This window comes from Hyperolius riggenbachi, chromosome 3, assembly GCF_040937935.1.
Source record: "Hyperolius riggenbachi isolate aHypRig1 chromosome 3, aHypRig1.pri, whole genome shotgun sequence".
Taxonomy (NCBI): Eukaryota; Metazoa; Chordata; class Amphibia; order Anura; family Hyperoliidae; genus Hyperolius; species Hyperolius riggenbachi.
This window is the reverse complement of record NC_090648.1, coordinates 60060894-60087935: the sequence shown is the minus strand read 5'-3', so window position 1 is coordinate 60087935 and position 27042 is coordinate 60060894. Positions and strand designations below refer to the sequence as shown.

Here is a 27042-nt window from a genome sequence, read left to right as displayed (position 1 = left end):
CCATCCTCTACTGACCTATTCATTGTGGTTTCACCTGTTGTTATGTCATTGAAGAATCTCCAACTTGGATCAGTTTCTTCAGGTGGACTTTTGTTCATATTTTGTAATGTTAATGAAGTTATCACCTTGTTGGGTGGGAGTCAATTGAAATATACAGGTCTGGAAACTGTCCTTTAATACTACTGTAAACACAACTTTTGTTGATGACGCTTAGAACTGGGTGGCACATGTGTGAATTTTAGACTGTACAAAAGTACAAAAGTACACCTGCTGGAAGGAGAACATTAAGGTTAGTGTTAGTCCTGGGCTATACTGGAGGGATTTATGTTTGCATGTGATCAAAATTGATTTGACTTTTTGCAAACAGTTGCTCTTTATGTCAACTTTGTTGATTAGTGTAAATAATATATTTGTAAATAAAGAGAATTTTAGTAAATCTCATGTGCAAAATATACTTTGATAAACACATTAGGAATAATTAAAGGGATGTATAGTAACCAGTTATGAGGTTATATGTAGGTCAGTTACAAAGTAAGAGGAATGGAGCTGCTTGTTGCATCAATATTAAATGCAGTGCTACCCTGATTATTTGTAAGTAGATAATGCAACATTTTAAAAGAGGGGAATACTAATCTAAAATTTTGCAAAGATCTGTGCTACTTGTAATAGGTGCATTTTGTTTTTATGCTCTGAGTTTCTGAAACATTTAACTACGGTTATTGTACTGTAAGTTTCATGGCATAATAGTATATGTGTGGTAAAGAGTAGGATATGTTTTGGCTGAATATAGAGGTATGACACGGATAGCTTGCTTACTATTGACTATTATTTATGGATAAGGATACTAAGCTGTATATGAGGAGTTGTCTGATCCCCTGTGTGGGTCTTTCTCTGTAATTGTTTATATCTGTGTTTTGCATAATAAACTTTAACCACTTTAGGACCGTTGGCTTACACCCCCCCCCCCAGTGACCAGGACAGGCTATGTTTTACAATTCAGGCCACTGCAGCTTTAGGGGCTCGCTGCAGGGTGTACAACTCAGCACACAAGTGATTCCCCCCTCCTTTTTGCCCACCAACAGAGCTTTCTGTTGGTGGGCTCTTTTCGCTGTTCCTTTGTTAGTTTGTTTTTTTGTATTTGTTGTTTTTTGTAATAATTTCTTGCATTTTTTTATTTATTTAATTACCCATCTCCCTCCCCCAGCGGCCAATCCCAGCAATCGGCTCTCATAGACATCAGCCTATGAAAGCCGATCGCACTCTGAGCCTCCCAGGGGGACAGCCGAGTGTCACGGCTGTCCCCAGTACAGCACTGCCTTAGATCGCACCGCTGTACATTTTAAATAGATGGCGTTCCCCGCTGGGAGACTAATGATGGAGCAGAGCACGCAATCTCCTGCAAAACACGCCCCCAGGATTGCACACCAATTGGCGTTAGGTGGTCCTGGGGCTGCCTCCGCATGCATGCCAATTGGTGTGACGCGGTCTTTAAGTACCGTAGTAAATAGTGAAAAAAAAATCTAAAATTTCAGAGGGCAGTAGTCAAATAAGGACTAAAAACTTACTGGCAAGGGATAAAACAGAAGAGGAGGGATGAAACTGAGTGGCCAGGGGCACATCATCTCAGGGTTAGTAGTATGAGGAATAGTGGTATAAGGCAATAATAAAATGTCGAAATGGATAGAAAGGGTGAGTTTCTGGGATCATATAGAAATTATGTGAATTGGATGTGAAATAATTTTTCATAGGGTTTTGATTCTGGTAGAAAAGGTATGTTAGGTTAGTGATAAGGGTATAGAATTTTCAGGAGATGAAAATACCCTACATACCCTACATGCCCTATTTCATTGCTAGTTGGGAATGTGGCATACCATTATCGCCAGCCTGTGCCTTTGTAGCGATTGGATCCAGTGGCGTAACTAGAAATCACTGGGCCCCCCTGCAAAACTTTTGATGGGGCCCCCTTGGCCCACATGGTGTGCAGAAAACTGACAGATGAGTGTGCTCCTAGCCTCAGCTTATTACACTCACTCTGTCCATCTCTCATGGAGCAGAACTGGCTCTGCAGACTTCTCCAGCATCACTACAGTACAGAGCACTTGGGGAGGGGTAGAGAGGTTGGGGGCTGGGCATTGTACAGAAGAGCCTGCTGCACACTGAATAGGATTGTTTGATTCGTTATCAGTGGCTGAGCAGATGCAGTCAACAGAACAATTGTGCAGAGAATAGAAGAAGCTTTTCCTCTCCTTGCTCTTAGTTGTCAGTCTCTCAGGATGGGGCCCCCAGTGGCTTCTGGACCCCCCTGCAGCAGCATCACTTGCAGGGTCTATTGTTACGCCCCTGATTGGATCCAATCGCTATGGCACGCAGTTTGGAGACTCCAGTACTGTATAGATACATTTCTAGGAAACAGCATAGAGAAGTATCTGTACAGCGTATGGTCTCGGAACTGGTGCACTAGCGATCGCATCCGATCGCTTCAGGCAGCAGCCATTATAGGTGGCTACTAATCCTAGGGCTAAGTGACACAGGGGGTTAATTAGGTAGGAGTTAAAGAGACTCTGAAGCGAATCTAGCAGCATGGGATTACTGTAGCGCACTATAGATAGTGCTAAATCGCCACATTTCCGCAGCAAAAAAGGGGGTTTATACCCCCCAAATCCCCTCTCCTAACTCCGGGGAGGGCTTCCTGATGAGGCAGAGCTTATGGCTGGAGCTCTGCCTCTTAGCGCATCAATCCCCACCCCTCTCAATCCCCACCCCTCTCAATCTGCCTTCACAGAGAGGGGCGGGGGAGAGGCAGAGAGCCATGCGTCGATTGACGCACATGGAGGCAGAGCTGCAGCCGTAAGCTCTGACTCCAATCCATGACCAAGAAAGTCGTGGACTTTGCAAAGGGGATTTGGGGGGTACAAACCCCCCCATTTTGCCATGGGGATGCGTCGGTTTAGCACTATCTATAGTGCTTTATAGTAATCACATGCTGTTAGACTCGCTTCAGAGTCTCTTTAATACGTTGCGTGGGTGGGGGGGTTGTGAACACTTTATTATTTAATAGTGACACTGTCACTTTAAGACTTTTTTTTTCCTGTTTACAGTAAATGAGTGGTGCTATTAGCAGCAGTCATGCACATTCAAATGAGTGCATGAGCACATGCGCACACGTGCGGGAGCACGCATGTGCATGTGCATCGACGATTCAAAGTGCAGGATGTGAATTCCACGTCCTGGAATGCACAGGAGGGCCAATTAGGATGTAAAAGTCACGTCCTGAAATCTTAACTGGTTAATTATCTCACTGCTGCCCTTCAGCAGAGTTTGCCGGTGGACAGTTCCTGGAAAACCTGGGCTGTTCGTCTTTCATATTTAATGCAAATTTGTCTGGTAAAAAAAATTGTGTTCGCTTTATTTACATTAAAGTCACTGGCTGATGACTTAAGCGGTTAATAGCAAAGCCCCTGTAAGTGCTAGAGTGCAAGAGAGAGCGGGAGCCATGCAGGACAGTGAGGGCGGAGCTCTAGCTATACTATGCTTATACTGTGCTTATACTAAAGTATAGCTAGAGCAAAAGTATAGCTAGAGCAAAATGCATCTTTAAATTTAAAACCCTTTGTGGAAATTGGTAAGGGGTACTATGTATGTTACTCTTCAAAAACATGTCATGTTAAATGTACACCATCTGCATCATGTAGGTTGTACAATCCTGCATGTGCTGTCATCTGTGTGCTGCACTTTGCTTGCAGTCCCACATCCCATAAACAGATTAATTCCCCCCTGTAAACCAGCTACATATTTTTTCATTTTACTGCAGTTAAAAAAAAGTTGTCACTTTAAATGCAATTTTCAGGAAAATTAGCCTTAAGGTCTTTAAGTGCACTTTAAATCTTCCCTTGTTCTCCTTTAAGGATACCACTGCTGAAAAGTATAGAAGAAACGGGAGGAGCAGGCATGTAGGGGAAGCTGTGCTGATGGTCACCACTCTGGCAACTCCCGGTGACCCAGAAAAAGCTGCCGGGTGGTTTTGTAGGTAAGAAAGGAGGGGGACAGAAGAGAATGGGTGAGCGGTGGTCATCAGGACAGCTCCCGCTACATGCCTGCTCCCATGCTTCTCCTATGCTTTTTGGCTTTGGTATCCTTTTACATATTTAGCAGTTTTGGTGATTCTAGTAGGCGCCCCGAATTCGGCATATAGACTGCTAGGGCACTTTTATTTGGCCTGAGGAAGTGGGCATAGTCCCACAAAACGCGTTGCCTGTGCTTAATATTCAATTAAACTTCCTTGCCTAAAGTGAGTTTGTCGTCTGTGAGGTAAGCCACCTCAATCTTTTTCATTTTATTGATTTTAAAGCATTTTATATACATTGGGCGCCTCTTTACCCTCTACTGTACCTTACTTCCCCCGCCATTCTGGGAGGGGAGCCTTGCACACCTATTCAAGGTGCTCAGGTTTTTTGCTAAAAGAGCGACCAAGTCCAGCACTGCTTGGCTTTGAGCAGTTTGATAAAGGTGTAAACCGAAACAGCAGTCTGTCACTGCTGCCACTTTGGTGCTATTAAAAGAGCTTTGATAAAAGACAGCGGTGCCTGTTCTTTCTGTTTTATCTGGACTGCACTTCCCAGGAGGCACTGGGGAGAGACCTTGGGCACGCTGCATACTCTTTTTTGGAAACGGTGCTCCCTCTCTTTTGTTTATGTGCAGGACTGCTGGTAGACCTGAGTGGAGTCAAGTTTAAAACACTCCACCTGCCTGAAGTCGTTGGTTGCCCCCTGTGCAACCCACCTTTGTGAGTACCCTTCTATAGAAGTATTTTTTTTAATACTCAATACCTGTGACATACTGCACCAATTGGGCTCCCGTTTGTCTTTGTGTTTTTCCCTCCAAAAATCACAAAACCATGAGGTGTTCCCACTCATTCCTAGTTACCACCACACCCAGATACACCACTGAAAAAGCAGGATACCAGGTCTATCCCCGTAGAACATATAAAAAGACCAGCACAATGATTTGAGCCACGCCCCCCTCCTCAGGTGCCCAGTGCTCTGTCCTGAAACACTGAGCTTGTCTTTCTGTATATTCAGCTGATTGAATAAATGGGGTAACCCTAGTTGGATGATCTCTGATATGTTTTTTTTTTTTTGTTCGATAGAGAATGCTGTGGTAATCAAACTGAAGACAAATCTTATAGAATAACAATTCAAACAAGATTTCCAGCGCAGAAAAATGTTTAAAAAAACTAAGTTTTTATTAAAACAAACTTAAATCACACAACCACCTCCATCAATGAGCAGATAAAATACACATCAGATCAAAACATGTACAAAACCCTAACTATCCCACCACCGTATGTCAATCAGGGCCTCAAAATATATTTCAACTCCAAGTTAACATAATTTATCTAATCCCAATGCTAAAGACAAATTCATGCAAATACAGCAATACAAACATGGAGAATCACTTCCCATCAAAGTAAACAATAGATTTTAAGGGAAAGGTACAGTTCATAAACCTAACACTATTTGATTAAATGGGTATCCTATTATTAGAGTCCATTGTGAACATAATGAAAACCTATATATAAAAATGGCCAGGTTTCCATGTACCAGCTTAATCACTGTACACTTAATCTGTTATTGTCATAACGTGTCACCAAAAACAGTATACTTTCTGTCTGTTCTGTGATCTCTGATGGTGGGTTAAGGTTCTGAGGGTTGCATTAATATGCAGTAATATTGCTGTATGCAGACAGTGGGGGCAATATTAGCATAACTACTGGCAGTAAGTTACTATGGGGTTAGCTATTAGCACAACCTGTGGTGCTTAAATACTGCTGGTGTTGCTATGACAACAAGCAATAGTAATGTTGTTACTGTAGCAAAGCTTTTTTCCATGGGTACCACGAGTCATACTAATAATGGAACTCACAATAACCTGCTGCCGGCAGTAACAGTAATATTGCTCTGCACTTTCTCATATCACATATGTTAATTAATAAATCTATTCTACTTATCAATGAAAAAAATCCTGTGATGCTACAGCAACGTGCTTATTAAAACACAGTTAACAGGCTCACAGCCACTCGCTCATGTATCTTCTGATGTTTTCTCAGATTTGACTGGCGTGAGAAGCTCTTGTCACATTCTGAGCAGCTAAATGGCTTTTCTCCTGTGTGAGTTCTCTGATGCTGAGTAAGATATTCCTTCTGCGAGAACCTTTTATCACATTCTGTACATTTATATGGTTTCTCTCCAGTGTGAATCCGGAGATGGACACTAAATGTTTGTTGAGTGCTGAAGGACTTATCACATTCAGAGCAAGAAAACAGCTTCCCTCCTGTGTGAATCCTCTGGTGGTATTTGAGGCTTGCTTTGAAAGTAAAACTTTCTTCACATTCTGAGCAAGGAAACAGCTTCTCTCCTGTGTGAATCCTCTGGTGTTCTATGAGGCTGTATTTTGTGGCAAAACATTTCTGACATTCAGAGCAGGAAAAAGGCTTCTCTCCAGTATGAATCAACTGATGCCTTATAAGGGTTGACTTCTCAGTGAAAGATTTGTCACATTCTGAGCAGGAAAAAGGCTTCTCTCCAGTATGAATCAACTGATGCCTTATAAGGGTTGACTTCTCAGTGAAAGATTTGTCACATACTGAGCAGGAAAAAGGCTTCTCTCCAGTATGAATCCTCTGATGATTCATGAGGTGTCCCTTCTGACTGAAACATTTTTGACATTCAGAGCAAGAAAATGGCTTTTCTCTGGTGTGGATCCTCTGGTGTGTCTTAAGAGCTGACCTTAGATGGAAACTTTTCTCACACTCTGAGCAGATAAATGGCCTCTCCCCAGTGTGACTCCTCTGGTGTCTAATAAGATGTGATGGACGAGTGAAGCTTTTCTCACACTCTGAGCAGTGATGCGGCTTGTCTCCTCTGTGACTCATCATGGGCTGCTGGAGATACTTTCTGCTCCTGCAATTGAATATATTATATGTTATTGTTGCTATATTACCAGAAGCTCTGACAGCATATCAAACAAAAAATTGGTCTATTATAGGGACGCTCATTCAGATTTTACAGAAAACAATTGCCGCATTTCAAATTGGAAATCTGTATTTCCTCATGGGAATGTGGAACTTGGAAATACTAATGCGGAACACAGATTTTTGCGGAAATGTGAAAATTTAGGACTCATAAATCAATCAGTGAAAGCAGATATTATGCAAAAATTTTGGCAGAAGATCCGCATTAACAATATTATGTAATTTTAAGCCAATCAGGAGACTAAGAAAGTCGGAACGAATTAGCTAATAAGATAATGCGTTTTTTCACAGAACTCCACTTATCGGTGTATTCGGTAATTTTAAGCCAATCAGAACTTCAGAAGACTTACAATGAATTAGTTAATCAGAAAACTTGAAAAATGTATTTTTGGTGGAAAATCCGCATGGGAATGTGGAAATACGCGAAAGGAGTAAATCGTAGTGGTAATTGGCATTTCCGATCATCCCTAGTCTATTATAAAACGACACTTCAGATGATAATCCCTTTTAAGACACTTGAAACTAGCACATGATAATCCATAATGTGGCTTATTAGTGCGTCATTTACAAAAATTACACAGAAAAGTTGTAATGTCTAAAAAATACAATTGGAATAATTTTCCTTAACAGTGGTCAGTGCCCTTTGATGTGGACATACTACGCTGTGCATGTGCAGTAGGTGGGCAGCTTTGTGACTTTGCTCCCGGCATGTGTGAATACACACATAGAAGGAGACAAGCAGGGAGCACAGTCACAAGGCTGCTGACCTTACATATTGTGCATGCGCAGCGTAGTATGCTTAGTTTAAAGGATGCTGAGCCTGCTGACTAGGGCCTTTTAATGCACAATGGAGGGTGATGCTGTTACCGGATGTGCAATAAGCATCTGTACACCTACCTGCACACTTATAACTTCCATTTTTCTCTGCTGTCTCAGATCAGGTATCCTTTAATTTACGCTGTTCTGTGGCATATTAATAAAAAAACAAACTGACACTTACCTGGAGCTTCTATGCCCCCCCCCCCCGCAGCTGTCATGTCCCGCAACATCCTCTATGATCCTCCGTTTCATGCCGCCGGTCCCGGTATAATTATTCTGCGACTGCGGATGTGTGGCCGTGGCCGCACATGTGCTCACTCCCTCGCACGTCATCAGGAGCCTACTGCGCAGGCACTGTACCAGAAAACCTCATACTGTGCCTGCGCAGGAAGCTCCCAGAGACATGAGCGGGAGTGAACACTATTCGTCCTGTTAGACTAATAATTGACCGGCGCCGGCGGTGGCAAAGGGAGGATCATAGAAGGACAGCGCAGGACATGACAGCTGCAGGGGGCGGATAGAAGCCCCAAGAAAGTTTTTTTTCTTTAATAACATGCCATAGAAACCCCTTTAAAAGGAAAGTTTTTGTGGCCACAATATAAGAACATATACAGTGTTGTAGCATAATAGGTTTGCTTTCATGCAATAAACAAAATAATAAAATAAAACTAATAAGATTTGTACATTGGAGGAACAATTTAGCCTCACATGTAATTAATCAACAACAATAGAACTAATATATGTAAAACATATTTATAATTGCTCTCAGTGTACAAAAAAATATAACACTGTGAAGAAACAAAATACAAACTTTGTTATTATTAAAATAGTATTTTTGGAAGGTTCCAACATATTACCCATTCCTGGATTCACCACACATCAATGATTTGTTTGGCTTTTGTACATTAATTTTAAATGACAATTGAAAATTATGTTTGCATATACACATATAGGAGTACATTTTTATTTAAAATGCACTTTAAATGTGTTTTTCTTATGCAGATTTCACTTACAGTGGGAATTAGAAGCTGACAGCTCTGAACCTCTCACCAACCGGTTTTAGATTTTGTCCTTCTGGGGTTTTCTCAGGAATATCTTTATGATCAGAAGCACTCCCTGAAAAGAAGTGCACCAAAGCAGTTAATTTGCATGTACAGTTTGTTTTTAAAATCAGGTGCTGTTATAGAACACAATGTAAATTTGCAGTTATGGAGCACTGAGTATTTTAATTTGATACTGAGGGAACTATTGGCATAGCAGGTGGCGGGGTTGGGCAGTCAGCATTGAGGATTGCGGATTAGAGGCCGTACTGATCCAGCCAAGTACCACTATCGGTTATATGTATAGCTGAGTAATGTTATTCACTATGATGAAGCTGAAGAGCTCATCTATAGAGGCTAGTGTTGTGCTTAGTAATAGCAGGGTTAGTGCTGGGAGATAGGGTAACAAGTTCAGGTGAGGGTTAGTTATAGGAAGGTTAGTGTGGCTTAGATATCGAGGAGGTAGTGTTATTAGATAAGTTAGTAGGAGGTTAGATTTGATAGTGTTAGGAGGTTAGGCCCAATTTAAAATTAGGAGTGTTGAAGATAATTAAGCAAAGATAATAATAACATGCATATTACTGATGCTAGGCTGTTATTATAATATTGTTAACAATATTGATAACAACAGTAATAAAAGGTTTGAAAATGAACACAAGCCTCTTTTATTTATATGCAATGTGCACTCTCCAGCTGCCAGAATCATGTGCCATAAAAAAGCAGGCTTGTTGGCATCTTTGTGTAGGTCCTTGCCAGGTGGTGCTTTGTTACTGCCTCATGCCACTATTCCTCATACCACTTACCCTGAGATGACTCTGATTAATGTACCCTCTGGCCACTCATTTTCAAATCTCACTCTTTAGTCCTTATTTTACTACTGCCCTCCAAAATTTGTTTTACCACTATTTTAAAATATTACATTATTACATTGTCATTGCACTTGATATTATTGCAGGAAATTAATACTTTAATTTTACCTTATAACTGGTCTACATACCGCATTGTGACTGAATATTAAACTCTTATAAACTATAAATCCCTTTTATTATGCCTAGTTTGTTAATCAAATGATTTGTGCCTGAGGGATTTATTCAGAATCTCTTTATGTACAATAACATTATTTACTTTATTTTAAAATCAACAAACAAAATTGACACAAAGAGCAACTGTTAACAAGAATTTAAATATTTTAATCATATGCACCCAAAAAAATCTCTCCAGTATAGCCCAGGCCTAACACTAGCCTTAGTGTGCTTCTTCTAACAGGTACACTTTTGTACAATATAAAACCTACACATGTGCCACCCAGTCATAAGAGTTACACTTACTGGCTTATGCAATATCACACTTATTAACATAATTTATCTTAAAAATACAAACTAAAGAAAGCAAAATAATACAATACAATCCTAACTACAATGTGCTTAGACTAATATTACAACTGAGTAAATCAAAAGGGTCATAGTTACCTGGTAGGATGTAGTATAGGGGCTCCTTATTCCTGGGAAATCTCTGGTATTCTGCTATCTGACTTAGGCCTGACCCATCTTTTATTCTCTTTTTCTCCATTCACTAGCATAAGGTTGTTTTCCATTGGTTAAAAATAACTTATTGTTAAAAACAAAAGGTGTGTTTACAGTATTATTAAATTACAGTTCCAAGACCTCTTTATGTAAATTAACCCCCAGCCAGCAAGGTGATAACTTCATTAACATTCCACAAGATGAACAAAAGGCAAATGGAAGGAGCTGATCAAAGTTGGAGATTCTTCAATAGCATAACAATAGATGAAACCACAATGAATAGGTCAGTAGAGGATAGACAGTTTCAGGGTTCTATGCATACATAATGATATGTTCAGTACCAAATTCACAAATTGGAAAGCGCTCTCCTCAAAATCTTCTTACAAATCTCATATGAATATGCATATCTTTTTTTATTGAATTTTTAACAACAAAAGGTGCCGATATGGATGGCACAAACACATACAACAAAACAAATACAATAAAGCAGAGCAGCACTACCATTTACAAAATATCACAGATTACTGCAAACCTGTCTATGCTGAATCCAGAATAGGGTCCGGTTAAACTAAATTAGGTAATTTTTATGAACGTCCAACCATCTGAACCAAATCTTCTTAAATTGTTTAATAGCACCACGTTTTTTATAGAGTCGTTTAAGGATAGTAAGTGAATATGTGTATCTTTAAATGGAACCTTTATTCTCATTCATTTATTTTTGTTTCTATTATTTTATAGCTTTGACACTAAACATATGTATTATCTGAATTGATTAAATACATGTATACCACAGTACAAAATTATCTTTTCTACTTTAAAAACTTGTTCGATGTGCTATTATGTGACCTCCTCTTATTAACAATATTTCATAATATCCTGTTTAACTAAACTTTTTTTTAAAATTAAAACTACTTTTAAAAGAGAATTCCTGCTGATGGCGCAATTGTATAGCTTTGAAACTTAAACCTATGTATTATCTGAAATAATTAAATACACATATATCACAGCACAAAATTCTCTTTCCTACCTTTAAAACTTGTTAGCTGTGATATCATGTGATCACCTCTCATTAACAATATTTTATAATATCCTATTGTATGCCTAGTACACACCATACAATTTTCTGTAAGATTTTTCTGTTAGATTTTCTGTAATTAGATTATTTTCTGTAAAGGTAAGGCCCATACACACGTCGAATTTTAGCGAACGACCCGTCATTTGAACGTTCCGTCGTTCGGACGTTTCCGCGTCAAATCCGACGTGTGTACAGACTATCGTTCGGGTGATAAGACTGGTTACCAGCGATCCGCCCGGCGGATCGCTGGTAACCAGTCTTATCACCCGAACGATAGTCTGTACACACGTCGGATTTGACGCGGAAACGTCCGAACGACGGAACGTTCAAATGACGGGTCGTTCGCTAAAATCGGACATGTGTATGGGCCTTAATGGTAGAGACTGGTCATTATCTCTGGTGCATTGTCTTCTGGCTATCTCCTGCTGAGTAGAACAATGCTTAATTGCTAGACAGATAGATGGTTAGATAGATAATTTCCAACATGTTGGAAATTATCTATCTGGCAGGTAAATCTTACAGAAAATTGTATGGTGTGTACTAGGCATAACTAAACATTTTTTTTTTTATTAAATTTACTTTTAAAAGAGCATTCCTGCTGATGGCACAATGGATCATTAGTACCGGAGTGACTTAGATACAGCTACATTGCTGCTGATAATAAAATGCTGTTTGTATTGCCTGGGTAATCCATGCAGGTTGTGCTCTAGGTCAATGTTATTATTCTGTTTGAGTCAGTTTTTATATTATACAACTTTGCAAAATAACATTAAGATGCAGACAACTGATAAGTTTTCTTTAAATTAAATCAATACATTTCATTTAATGTAAATTTTTAAGTATGTTTAGTTAAAGCCTTGTTCAGGCTATTTAGTACAATATTCTTTCTTTTTCAAGTAAAAGTTAAAAAGTGTGTTCGCGCTATGCAGTTGCAAAGTGGCCGCACTGCGCAGGCACAAAGTACATCCTGCTCCTGCGCAATAGCACAAGGATGCTCATGCACAGGTTTTTTCTCCATGCACGAGTGTCTGCATGCTGCTGCACAGGAGCAAAACCACTGGCACCTGCATAGTGTGGATGCACTTATACATTCAGGGAAATGCAGCAGCAGAGAGATTGCAGAGGATTGAGAAAGACTTTGGATCATCCAGAGAGGCTTCCCCTTACTGAGGTTATTATCTAAATTAAAAAGAAACAAAAACATTGCAACCTTTCTAATATTTTATCAAAAAAACCCTTCTGCATCCAAAACACCTCATATCTATCTAGGCGTGAGCACTAAACACCTTTAACCACTTAAGGACCAGGGGCTTAAACCACCCTAGTGACCAGGCCATTTTTTACAAAATAGGCCACTGCAGCTATAAGGCCTCGCTGCAGGGACGTACCACTCAGCACACAACTGATCCCGCCCCTTTTCTGCCCACCAACAGAGCTTTGTGTTGGTGGGCTATGATTGCTCCAAGGATGCTTATTTTTTTATATACATATTTTTTTCAATAAATAATGACATTTTTTATTATTTTAATAACTCTCCCTCCCTCCTGCCAGAAGCCTATAACAGCGATCGGCTGTCATAGGCTTCAGCCAATGAGAGCTGGTTGTTCTCCTGCATCCCAGGGGGACAGCCGTGTAACAGCACAGTGCTGCCATTGATCGCAGTGCTGTATAGACTAAATAGACAGCTGTTTTGCCATCTAAGGGCCTGTTTCCACTGCATGCAGATTGGATGCAGAATGGATGCAGAATGGATGCAGAATGGATGCAGAAAAACTGACTCCAGTGAATGCCTATGGGAAAATCTGCAGCAGAAAAACTGCGTTTAGTGGAAACAGGCCCATAGGCTTTCATTGGAGTCAGTTTTTCTGCATCCATTCTGCATCCAATCTGCGTGCAGTGGAAACAGGCCCTAACAGTCTCCTAGGGGCGATCACCGCTAGGAGACTGATGGAGGAGCGGAGCTCTGTCATCCAAGCGGATATCAGCGTGCGCGATCTCCTGCAAATCCGCGCCTCAGGACTTTACGCTGATCGGCATTAGGTGGTCCTGGGGCTGCCGCCGCGGTCACACTTGTCGGCTAGTAGTTAAAAGTATCTTGTGATGTCTGACACCAAAATGTCTGCAGCAGAGGCAGTTAGGGACCTGACTATATACTGTCAAAAGAACTGATAACTATGTCAGCACAATATAAATACTCAAAATGTAAGCATTAATATTATAAAATAATACAGAACCAACATTGAGAACATTATGTAATTAGAGTAAAATTAATATCTGTGCAGAGTATACTAGTACAATTCACAAAAATGGAGAAGCACCCATGCAAGAAGACCTCTGTGTGCCTTAGCTCATGGTCACAGTACCAGGTGACCCAGTAACAAAAAATTCCACGAAGCTGGCACCACCAAATGTAGTAAAATAGCTCTTTATTCAAACGTCATTAAAATGACATTCAGTCAATGATCAAAAATGTAGCAATGGCGACAGCCCGCTGTTTCGAACTTGACGTCCTTTGTCAAGCCATACTGCTATCACTAAACATAAAACACACCTCCTTTAAATAGTGGTCAGTTACACAATCAACCAATGAGTTTGAAATCGCAACATCCAATGAGAATGCCTGACAGGGGGTGAGGACCTGATGGGGAACTGCTCTAAATCATGTGATCCATGGTAGACCAATAGGAACGCTGGTCGCGTAACCGAAATACGCATGCGGACAAAAATACGCATGAAAATACGCATAAAAGCTTCCGGAACGCAAAAATGACGTCAACGCGTGTCGTACGCGTAAAAATTTACGCATGCGTCACCGGATGCGTAAATTTACCAAAAAAGTATCCTAGGCCTCTCCCCAGTGTGGCCAGCTTAAAAAGTCCTAAAGCCTCACAAAGGAAGCATGGTTTTTTGGTACTTTTTTGGTAAATTTACGCATCCGGTGACGCATGCGTAAATTTTTACGCGTACGACACGCGTTGACGTCATTTTTGCGTTCCGGAAGCTTTTATGCGTATTTTCATGCGTATTTTTGTCCGCATGCGTATTTCGGTTACGCGACCAGCGTTCCTATTGGTCTACCATGGATCACATGATTTAGAGCAGTTCCCCATCAGGTCCTCACCCCCTGTCAGGCATTCTCATTGGATGTTGCGATTTCAAACTCATTGGTTGATTGTGTAACTGACCACTATTTAAAGGAGGTGTGTTTTATGTTTAGTGATAGCAGTATGGCTTGACAAAGGACGTCAAGTTCGAAACAGCGGGCTGTCGCCATTGCTACATTTTTGATCATTGACTGAATGTCATTTTAATGACGTTTGAATAAAGAGCTATTTTACTACATTTGGTGGTGCCAGCTTCGTGGAATTTTTTTTTTCAGAGTATACTAGTAGAATTTACTGCTAATGTTTAAGAGCATCAGACTATTAGAGCCAACATGACCCGCAACAAGAGCGGCAGGGGTCACACTTGATAGAAACGCAGTGTTTCACCGAATACCAAATGCTATGGAAATGCATGTAAGGATAGTCTATGGTGCCTTTATACTGTCAAAGGTACTGATGAATATGGAAGCACTATTTAAATTCTTCAAATTTAAACATTATAATATTATAAAATAATACAGAAGCCAATTTGACATTGAGAATTGTATATAATTATTGGAAAGTGATTATTTCTAAAGAGTACACAAGTAAAAATTACTGATCAGGTTTAGGAGTGAGAGGCAATCGACAACAATTGAGAGAAAGCTTTACAGCATCACACACAAAATACTTGTTTATTTACATTCCCTAAGGATTCACTAAGGATCTATTCAAACACTAATGTTTTTCTCCAGCTTGTAGAGTCTATTTATTTTATTATATACTCTACACCTGAGCTTGTTTGGAGAAACAACACCTTTCTATAAAACCAAATTAAGAATCTTCCCAGCGCTACAAATTCCTCCTCCTTTTCCCACTGGGGAGCTGTGTGTAATGCCAGCAATGAGAAAAGAACACTATGCATTTATTTAACTTCCTAAGCATTTTATTTCTACCTGGATTTCTGTGTCAAAAGTGGAAAATTGTTTTTCCCTGTGTGTATCAGTTTCACTGGCAAGAGTCACATGCAATTCCAACTACCTGCTCCATTGGCTTAATCTGTATTATATAAAGTTCCAGCATATGAGCCATAATAACTCAGACGAAAGTATCAACCAGGATGCTGATGGATACCGAGTTATGTGTATATGCTAGAACTCTTATAATGCAGTCTCCATGGCCATAGCTGGCCTAATGTCACACTGCTACTCTTCTCCCTGACTAATAGAGATGTCGCGAACATCAGATTTTGGGTTCATGAATTGCAAACGCAAATTTCCTCAAAAGTTCCCGAACCGGCTGTTCTCAGCGGGCTCCATAGACTTATATTGCCGACTTTAACAGTTAATAGTGAAGGCTCCCTAGAAACACCAAATTTAAAGTTTTTGAGAAAATCGATTTTAAAGTTTCATAGGAAAAAAGTATACATGTAAATGTGGTAAATGACAGATAATGTAGCAAACCTAACGGTAGTGTAAATTTACATATATCAAAAGACTGAGCAATGAATTTCATGACGGGTTTTCGGAGTCACAACGCTTTAGCCAGGGATCTTTATACAGCTGCAGTATAGCTGAGAGCTGTGGCTGGGGTGGTGTGTTTGGCTTCGGCCGGCTGAGATCTTCAGTCAACCTGTAATATTGGCGTGGGTTTTTTCCGAGGATATTGGCATGGGAATTTTTTTTTAACCTCCCTAGCAGTATTGATTGATGGAAATACTCGTCAATGCAAAACATGCTGTGAACAGTATTTGGCGTGCATACACATCAATACTCTCCTGCACTGTATACTAGACCCTTGCTTGACACATTTTGGCAAGTTACAGGAAAAATGGTTATGAAAATTAATTAGATCACTTTCTACACAAAAATCCTAGGGAGACTGAACGCCAGGGAGGTTAAAGGTGCAGGTAAGAATTTATGGTTAATTAAGATTAATAAAGGAGTTTTTTCTTTGTTGTGTTTTCATTTCATTTAACCCTTTGTGGAAATAGGTAAGAGGTTTACCCCTATACTAATTATACTAATTATTCCTGGGAGGGGGGTTGGCATCTGGGGGACCCCAGATGCCACATTATGTCACCATGAATCCCCCAGGGAGTCAACGCCCCCACCTCCTCCTGGGGCACCAAAGGTGGGGAAGAGTCCCTTGTCCACGGATTGGACCACGCAGGCTGGTATAGCTCAGGGTGCGAAGCCCCACTAGGCCGGGGCTCCACATTCTGGTCATCACATACTGCATGGGGAACAAGGGGTTAAAGAGGTTCTAGAGGGGGATCCCATGTCATTTTTTTTTTAAATTCCCACACTCTGTACATTTTTTTTTAAGTTTTTAAAAATAGGTAAAGTTGCCAGGGATCTTTATACAGCCATATTGCGGCTGTATAGTGATCCCTGGCCAAAGCGTTGAGACTCTGGAGGGGTTTCCAGGGGTCCCCCTAGAAACCCTGTCTTGAAATTCATTGCTCTTCCTTTTGATATATGTACATTTACATTACTGTTAGGTTTTCTACATTTTCTGTCATTTACCACATTTAAAAGTATACTTTTTTCCTATAAAACTTTAAAATCGATTTTCTCAACAACTATGTTATTTTTTTTTCTCTTGTACCCATGGGCTCCTTCACATACCCTGCAAATTTGGTGTTTCTAGCATGTAAGAGGTCTTTGCTATTAACCGATAAAATCGGCGACCGCTTGCCTGCCATTAAAGTCTATGGGAAAAATGGGAGTGTGAAGTTTTTTTTTTTTTTTTTTTAATTGTGTTCAATGCAAACAGTGGACAGCCCAATGTTTGCCGAATACTGCCCACCGGCAAACTGTTCGGGCCATCTCTACTGACTAATGCTTCATCTCAGGTCCTCCGTCCTTTAGCCTAATATTTCTGCATCTTCAAGACACCTTTATGGGTATCATATATTTATAATGTCATGCAGGTTATGATGCCAGCCAGCAATGTGGTCTCTTGTTGCTCTGACAGATCAGTCATCTGCTAGTGTCCTGAGCTGACACTTACCACCATTACCACCAAACACATGCAACCTGGGTTTGAATCTTGGCTCTTCTTGTTCAGTAAGCCAGCACCTTGGGCTTCCTGTTCAGTAAGGAGTCCTAGGGCTAGCTTCCCTAACACTGCTATTGCCTCAATCAGGAGAAAAGCACAATATAAATGTTATTTTTCTTGTCTTGTCTAATGGCAGCAATAAGAAAAGAACACTTTGCATTTAATTAACCTCCTGGGCATTTAATTTCTGCCTGAATTTCTGTGTCAAAAGTGACACATTGTTTTCCCTGTGTGTATCAGTTTCACTGGCAAGAGTCACACACGATTCCAATAATGCTCACCTTCTTCATAGATTGAATCTGTCTTTTAAAAGTTCCAGCATATGTGCTTGTTCCACAATAACTCAGACTAAAGTGTTGACCAGGATACTGATCAATACCGAGTTATTGTGACACAAGTGCATATGCTAGAACTCTTATAATGCATTCTCCATGGCCATAGCTGGCTGGACATCACACTGCTACTGTTCTCCCTGACTAATGCTCCATCTCAGGTCCTCCAACCTTGAGCCTAATATTTCTGCATCTTCAAGACATCTGTATGCATGTCATATATTCATAATTCTATTTTCTCAAAGTTTGGGGAAAATGGCATCTATGAAATAGAGGTACAAAGAAATATGATATTTTTCTGTTAGACTCTATGTAATTATGCTGCATACAGAAGAAAAAAACCTGACTTTTATGGTGGATGCCAAAAATGTCTATTAGCTAATTAAAAAGGTGCAGCAAATGCATATTGCATCCACTTGCCAGAATGTGCAATTATCTCACTGCTATGCCCTGCGGTAGAGATGGCCCGAACCGTTCTTTGGTGGACAGTTCTTGGCAAACTTGGGCTGTTTGCCGTTTTCATTTGATGCAATTTTTTTTTGTAAAAAAGTAAAATCACTTTTGCATTTTTTACATTAAAGTCACTGCCTTGCCATTGATTTTAGTGGTTAATAACAATGCCATCATAGGCACCAGAGTGCAGGAGCCATGGAGGACCATGAGGACGGAGCTCTAGCTATACTAAACTATACTAAAGTATAGCTAGAGCAAAAAGCATCTTTAAATTGGCTCCAAGGCTCCTCATTGGTCTATTAACAAACCAATGGGGATCAGGAGGATCCCTACTAGAGCTGCGGTGAGGAGCTATGGGGAGTGGTGGTGGGTGTGGGCCAGAGATCTTCAATCAAACTCATTAGATGATATTGGCGTGAGATCATTTCCGAGGATATTGGCGGGGTAACATTTTTTTAAAAGTACAGGTAAGTATTTATAGAAGGAGACAAAAAGAGATACAACCGGGAGCCCCCAATAGTGTATTATTGATAGTACAATTGGTATATTATTATTATAGATAGGATTATACTCACAAGTATAGGTTGCCAATTATGGGCAACCACTTTCTTCGCCTATGGGGAAATTAGACCTGTCCCCACTCAGGTTAAAAGAAGTCGCTCTCCGTAGAAAAAAGAAGGTGATCACACCCATCCACCAGGTGGATAATATTGTATTAAAGGAGTACAGAGGCGCCAGCAGAATAAAAAGGACACAATTTAAAACCAATTAAAAACGTGGTAGACAACGGTGGATTTGTCAACCCAATAATTTACACAACCAATTTTTTATGGTATGGACATATTTAATAAGTACTCCAAATCCAACAACATATGCAACGCGTTTCGCGGGTCCAAAGCCCGCTTCCTCAGGCAAAAATCAAAAAGCAGGAGTAACTGAAACATAAACAAAAATAAAATGTACAAAAAAATAATAATGCATATATGGGGGAGGGGGGGAAACAGAAGCGACACATTACAAGTTCAAGGCGACCAAATGTGGGACACTGTGGAGGCCAATAGTTGTAAAATGATACCAGTATTTATCAGAAGTTAAAACTCATACATTAATGAATGTATTGGAAGAAATAAAAATATATAAAAAAGACAATATTTTTGTTATTCTTATTACCATTATTATCATTAATATTGTCAGTATGGCACAGTATCCAAGGGAAGGGCAAGAAACGGGGACGGGGGGGGGGGGGTTTGGGGGGAGGGATAACAGGGCAGTGTATGCCCACATGTATGCGCGCATCAACACGCGTGCAGCCCAATGGTAAACGGCCCCAGTATATGTATAAACAAGATTCCTTCTATTCATCTATGCACATTTACATATCCATGCCTAGTATAAATGATCCATATACTATCATATCCAAATGACTGTATCAAGCTACCCCTCTCAATAGATTGTGTGTCAGGGTAAATGACAAAAACGGGACTTACCAGTCTGGTTGTGCGTACGAATGTAGCGCCTCTATGCAGAGCGGGCGCTGCAGTAGCTGCTGTTATACTCTTCCTGGTCTGATTGCGTACTAGGTGGGGGCGGGAGTCCGCTGGAAGCGGAAGTGTGTGCGGATGATCACGCTCCCGCTCAAAGAGCGGAAGTGCGTGATCTAAGGGCAATGAGACCATTGGCGCCATGATAACTATGGGCACAAGCGGCGTCCACTATTCCTACTAATGTTACTTTAGGAGTTATTCCAATCAGGACCAAGGGTATGTGGGGAGGGGAGGGGGGGGGAGGGAAGGAGCTGTCCTGGTAAAAAAAGAGAGAGAGAGATAGTGTTGGTTATGAATCAATGACAGCGCAGTATATATACACACACACATATTGTCTATTCGTGCATCCACATGTATATCTCTGCGCATGCAGGTATCCACGCGCCCAGAATCATAGAGTATATAAACATATGCATTGCAATAGGAGAAAAAGAGAAAAAGATAAAAGATAATAAATAATAAATAAAATATAAGATTAGGATATAAAAATCTATATTATATAATGTATATAGAGTATCATAAATATACATAAATTATTATACATAAATTATTAATGTGTTAAAAGAGAGCGACTATTGTGAGATAATTATCTGATATGTATTATATACACAGTTCTTTTTATTTGTTTGGCCCATTCATAATTTCTGCCTATACTTTTTAATGTTTGACCCCATTATTAGAATGTTTTTTCCAGTTGTTCATTCAGGCCCATGGGCACCAGAGTTTTCAGGGTTTGAATCCAGAATGTTTCCCTATTTTTTAGCACTTGGAGTGCATTATGAGTTGTGGGATTAATATGTTCAAGCGCTATAAACGAGACTTCTGCTGCGTTTTTATTGTGGGCTTGATCAAAGTGTCTTGAAAGACTGTGATTGGGAAAACCATTATTGATGTTGCGCTTATGTTGCCCGATTCTTTCTCGTAGATGTTGACTTGTACGTCCCACATATTGTACCCCACATGGGCAGGATGCTACATAGATAACGAATCTGGAATCGCAATCTATGTGTTTGGTTATGTGATGGGTGATTCCATTGGTGTGGGCTATAACATGATCTGTGGTCACTATAAATTGGCATGCCAAACAGCGCCTTTTTTGGCATGCAAAAGAGCCCGCTGGTAGGGTTGGGCTAATTATATTTGACTTTAGCCTACTCGGGGCTAATAGATTGCGAAGATTAGGCGCTCTTCGGTATGTCATGATAGGAGCCTTAGGTATATTATCTTGTAAATATGGGTCTTGTAGTAAAATCTCCCATCTATTAGTAAGGATATTTTTGATAGCCGTGTGTTGTGCATTATACTTAGTAATAAATCTTAATGTTTTACTTGAGTTTATCTGTGTTGTGTGTTCATAGGTCGTGATGGTAGGGGGATTCAAAGGGTTTTTTGCTCTGCGTTTGGCATTTTGTATAAGTTTTTTAGGGTATTTTCGTTCACGAAATTTCTTTACTAGGATCTTCGATTGTATGTCATAATCCGAAGTATCTGTACAGTTTTTATGGATTCGTTTGAATTGATTGTAGGGAGTATTAACTGTCCAAGGTTTATAATGGAAACTGTTAAAATGGATATAGTTGTTTGAGTCCACTTGTTTGAAGTGTGTTTTGGTTTTTATCTTTCCATCTTGGTGAAACAGGATCAAGTCCAGAAATTCCAGTGACGTATTGTTGTGTTGTGAAGTGAAGGATAATTTAGCTCTGTTTGAGTTAAGGTAGGTCACAAATTGTGGAATAAGGAGGGGGTCCCCTTGCCAAATGAAGATTAAATCATCAATATAGCGCCTGTATAGGACAATATGGTCCTTGAACGGATTGTTGTTATGTATATAAGTGGTTTCCAGTAAGCCCATGGCTAGGTTCGCATAACTTGGTGCGAAGCTACTACCCATGGCTGTGCCCCCTATTTGTTGATAGGTGATGTCCATGAATTCAAAATAATTGTGTGTTAAAATAAATTCGACGCACTGTGTTAAAAATATTTTCTGTTTTGGGGGCATGTCGGGGTCAGACCACAAATAGTGTTGTGTGGCTTCGATACCAAAAACATGTGAAATGTTGGTATATAGGGCCGACACATCGCATGTCAGCCACACATAATTAGGCTTCCATTCATAGTTACCCAGTATCTCAATTAGATGCTGGGAGTCTCTGGTGTACGATATTAATTTTCTAACATGTTTTTGCAGATGTTGATCCACAAATTTGGACAGGTTACTTGTAACTGAATTTATACCCGAGATTATTGGCCTGCCCGGGGGTTTCTCTAGACATTTGTGAATCTTGGGTAATTGATAGAAAATGGGGGTGACTGGATTCTCCACCAATATGAAATTTCGTTCATTTTTAGTAATCAAGCCATCCATAAAGGCATTATCAATAAACGTTTTTAATGTGGTGTTATATGTGATAGTCGGATTATCTGTGAGTATTTTGTAGTTCTTAGGATCATTGAGCAGGCGGAGTGACTCCCCCACATAATCCTTCTTGTCGAGTAAAACTATGCCACCCCCCTTATCCGCCGGTTTTATTACCAGATCAGTATTGTTTTTGAGATCTTTAAGGGCCTTTTTTTCAATCAAGGTGAGATTGGACGGATATCTGATATCCTCTCGGCATAATTTCTGTAAATCCTCAAGTGCAAGGGCATAAAATGTTTCAATAAAATTTCCCTTGGAGGCAGTAGGGTAAAATCTAGATCGTCCTTTTAGGGAGGTGGAGATGCATTTTTCTAACTGTAGTTCTTGTTCATTAACCATTACAATAGGTTCATTTGAATCCTGTGTAATGATTGGTGTGGTGGTGTTATCTATTTTCTTTAGGGCAAAATGCCTTTTTAGGGTTAGTTTGCGCACAAAAATGTTCAGGTCTGTAAACAGTTCACTCAACTGTGCAGTGTTGGTGGGGCAGAATGATAGTCCTTTATTTAATAATTTTATTTCATTTTCTTTGAGTATATGATTAGATAAATTAAAAATAGATTTTGTATGGTAATCGGTATTGGGAGTTATAGTCTGTTCCTTTTTTCTTCTCCTCCCACCTCTGGATCCCCGCTTTCGGCGTTTGTATGGGGTCGTTTCCGGACACCTATGGGTTGTAATATGGTGTGGGATGCTACTAGGCTTGGAAGTTGTATGTGTAATGGGTCTGGTTGCAGGTTGGCTAAGGTGGGGGGAAGCTCTAAAAAAGATTCGGAGTGTTCGCTCGAACTATCTGATGGACGGTCCCTAGGTGTGATAGGTGGATCACTATCTACGACCCTATCATTAGTGGTTTGTGAGATGGCCAAAGTGATAATGGTGTTTTGGGTGCTGTATGTGCTGAACTGTGATAGGTTACTGTCTTCCTCACTAGCCTTGGTGTCCATTGGGGGGGTCTGTAGTGGACGAGACCTAGGGGTAACGGTCAAATCAGTTGTATTCGTGATCTGGTGGTCTGCAGGGGAGTGGGTTTGGGAGGTGGTGACCGGACCTCCCTGTGTACATGGTAATGATGGGTTAGCTGTTGGACTAGAGGTATTAAGCGTATGGACCTCGGAGGTGGTATGGTCTCTCATAGAATTAACCGGCAGATTGCTGGTGTGTCTAAATAAAGTGACAGGAGGTTGTCCTTTAGTGAAATTGCATCTTGGTGAGTTTAAAGGGCCAAACATGGATTGTGTATTATTCTGTTGTGGGGTATTGTTTGATTTATCCATTTTAATAATAGGGTTTTTGGTCTTTGTGTTTTTGGACTTGTTATTTAGAGTCTTTTTCTTGATAGTGGTAGGGCCTTGAGGGAAAAAGGTTGAAAACACAAATTTATGTGACTCAGAGGAAAAGGGGAAGCTTGTGTTGGGTGTGGGGTTCATGTTGCACGTTTTTTCCTGCCCGGTCGGCTTTGGTGCAGGAGTGATTGTATTATTGCAAGTCTCTTTTTGTGTCTCATTGCCATCCGTATTTTTGGTGGTCACTACTGGTGTGGAGTGGGGTGTGCTGTCATCCAAATTCTTAATGACCACACTAATGGGAGGTGGGGGGAAATTGGGATACAAGAAGGGAGGGGGTGGGATGTGTATATTCATGAGTTGGGAAATATTAGGTATATTTCTGGGCGTTGGGCCTTCTCTAGGTGGTTTGGGTGGGAGTGGCTGCTGGGGGTAAGGTGATGGGCCCTTTGGTTTTCGCTCCCTTTCCCTATGTTCGGCATATGCCAATCTGTCTCTGTTCAGTTTGCTAAGTTTGGTATCAATAGTATCTTGTTCGAATTTCTTAACTCTAGTTATCAGGTTAGACATGAGCACTTGGTATCTCACACTAGCGGAGTATGGAGCCAGTGTATTCTTACAGTCACTAATGGTGGGTTGTAGTTCCTCTATGAGGGAAGTACGTTTATTTATAATTCTAGTCATCATTCCTTCTGAACAGGTTTCAAGATACCCATACCAGTCTTCTGTGAAGATGGTGTCCTTCGGGAAGGCTGATAGAGTCTTAACTCTAATCCCATCTGGGGATATTTTTTCTTCTATATAAGTTTGTTGCATCGAGATATCAGCTTGATGGAAAAACTCATCTTTCAAAGTATTCTCCAATTTCTGGACGATAGGTTTAAGATCGATCTGGATTTCTTTGTCAGGAATAGTTTTTCCTTGAGTTTGGGTAGAAGTAATATGTGTAGTTGGCTTTTTGAATGCCGCCAAAAGGTCAGTTCTGTGAACCTTTCTTTGTTCAATGAAATTCATCTTTTCTGTTATAGGTTTTCTTGGGGTTTGCAACCGGTTATCCGTAGGATTGGTCCATGGTACGGTGTAGAAGGAGACAAAAAGAGATACAACCGGGAGCCCCCAATAGTGTATTATTGATAGTACAATTGGTATATTATTATTATAGATAGGACTATACTCACAAGTATAGGTTGCCAATTATGGGCAACCACTTTCTTCGCCTATGGGGAAATTAGACCTGTCCCCACTCAGGTTAAAAGAAGTCGCTCTCCGTAGAAAAAAGAAGGTGATCACACCCATCCACCAGGTGGATAATATTGTATTAAAGGAGTACAGAGGCGCCAGCAGAATAAAAAGGACACAATTTAAAACCAATTAAAAACGTGGTAGACAACGGTGGATTTGTCAACCCAATAATTTACACAACCAATTTTTTATGGTATGGACATATTTAATAAGTACTCCAAATCCAACAACATATGCAACGCGTTTCGCGGGTCCAAAGCCCGCTTCCTCAGGCAAAAATCAAAAAGCAGGAGTAACTGAAACATAAACAAAAATAAAATGTACAAAAAAATAATAATGCATATATGGGGGAGGGGGGGAAACAGAAGCGACACATTACAAGTTCAAGGCGACCAAATGTGGGACACTGTGGAGGCCAATAGTTGTAAAATGATACCAGTATTTATCAGAAGTTAAAACTCATACATTAATGAATGTATTGGAAGAAATAAAAAGATATAAAAAAGAAAATATTTTTGTTATTCTTATTACCATTATTATCATTAATATTGTCAGTATGGCACAGTATCCAAGGGAAGGGCAAGAGACGGGGATGGGGACGGGGGGGGGACGGGGGTTTGGGGGGAGGGATAACAGGGCAGTGTATGCCCACATGTATGCGCGCATCAACACGCGTGCAGCCCAATGGTAAACGGCCCCAGTATATGTATAAACAAGATTCCTTCTATTCATCTATGCACATTCACATATCCATGCCTAGTATAAATGATCCATATACTATCATATCCAAATGACTGTATCAAGCTACCCCTCTCAATAGATTGTGTGTCAGGGTAAATGACAAAAACGGGACTTACCAGTCTGGTTGTGCGTATGAATGTAGCGCCTCTATGCAGAGCGGGCGCTGCAGTAGCTGCTGTTATACTCTTCCTGGTCTGATTGCGTACTAGGTGGGGGCGGGAGTCCGCTGGAAGCGGAAGTGTGTGCGGATGATCACGCTCCCGCTCAAAGAGCGGAAGTGCATGATCTAAGGGCAATGAGACCATTGGCGCCATGATAACTATGGGCAAAAGCGGCGTCTACTATTCCTACTAATGTTACTTTAGGAGTTATTCCAATCAGGACCAAGGGTATGTGGGGAGGGGAGGGGGGGGAAGGGAAGGAGCTGTCCTGGTAAAAAAAGGGAGAGATAGAGAGTGTTGGTTATGAACCAATGACAGCGCAGTATATATACACACACACATATTGTCTATTCGTGCATCCACATGTATATCTCTGCGCATGCAGGTATCCACGCGCCCAGAATCATAGAGTATATAAACATATGCATTGCAATAGGAGAAAAAGATAAAAAGATAAAAAGATAATAAATAATAAATAAAATATAAGATTAGGATATAAAAATCTATATTATATAATGTATATAGAGTATCATAAATATACATAAATTATTATACATAAATTATTAATGTGTTAAAAGAGAGCGACTATTGTGAGATAATTATCTGATATGTATTATATACACAGTTCTTTTTATTTGTTTGGCCCATTCATAATTTCTGCCTATACTTTTTAATGTTTGACCCCATGTCACGATTGTGGAACTTTCCCCGTGATCAGCGCACAACGCGTGCGCTGACACGGCGGAGATCCTCCACAAGCGTATAATTTGCAGGAACCCAGCAAAAGGTGCTACGCACCTGTAGAGGGAAATTCCTGTCGGCAGATGGCGCTGGGGAGTGCAGAGGAACCAATCCTCTGTACCTCCACAAGTGCCAGACAGGAATTGTACGAAGCGCAGAATGCAATCGCAAGAGAGGCGATAGTGAATGAGATTGAGCAAAAGGGATAGGTTGTATGTGTGTGCGCCAATCCAGTCGCCACTCCGCGACCGCGCACACACACAACAGCAGATACGAAATAGGAACGCGATCGCGAGAGGTGCGATCGCGAGACGTGACACAAGGCAGAACAGAATAGAATACAAGGGTAGCAAAGGCACAGCAAATACAATAAGGAGATACGGAAAACAACAACCGCTAGCTAACCGCAAACACCGCACTCATTCGCAACAGTGCAAGCGGTTATGCGCGATCTCCACGTGATAAGCACAATAGAGACAAGCACGCCTAA

At 40.5% G+C, this 27042-nt stretch overlaps 1 pseudogene; it reads right to left on the bottom strand.

Moving 5' to 3' along the window:
• Window positions 1–5328: 5328 nt before the first annotated feature.
• Window positions 5329–27042, bottom strand: part of LOC137560744 (zinc finger protein 208-like) — a 166174-nt pseudogene continuing 144460 nt past the window's right edge.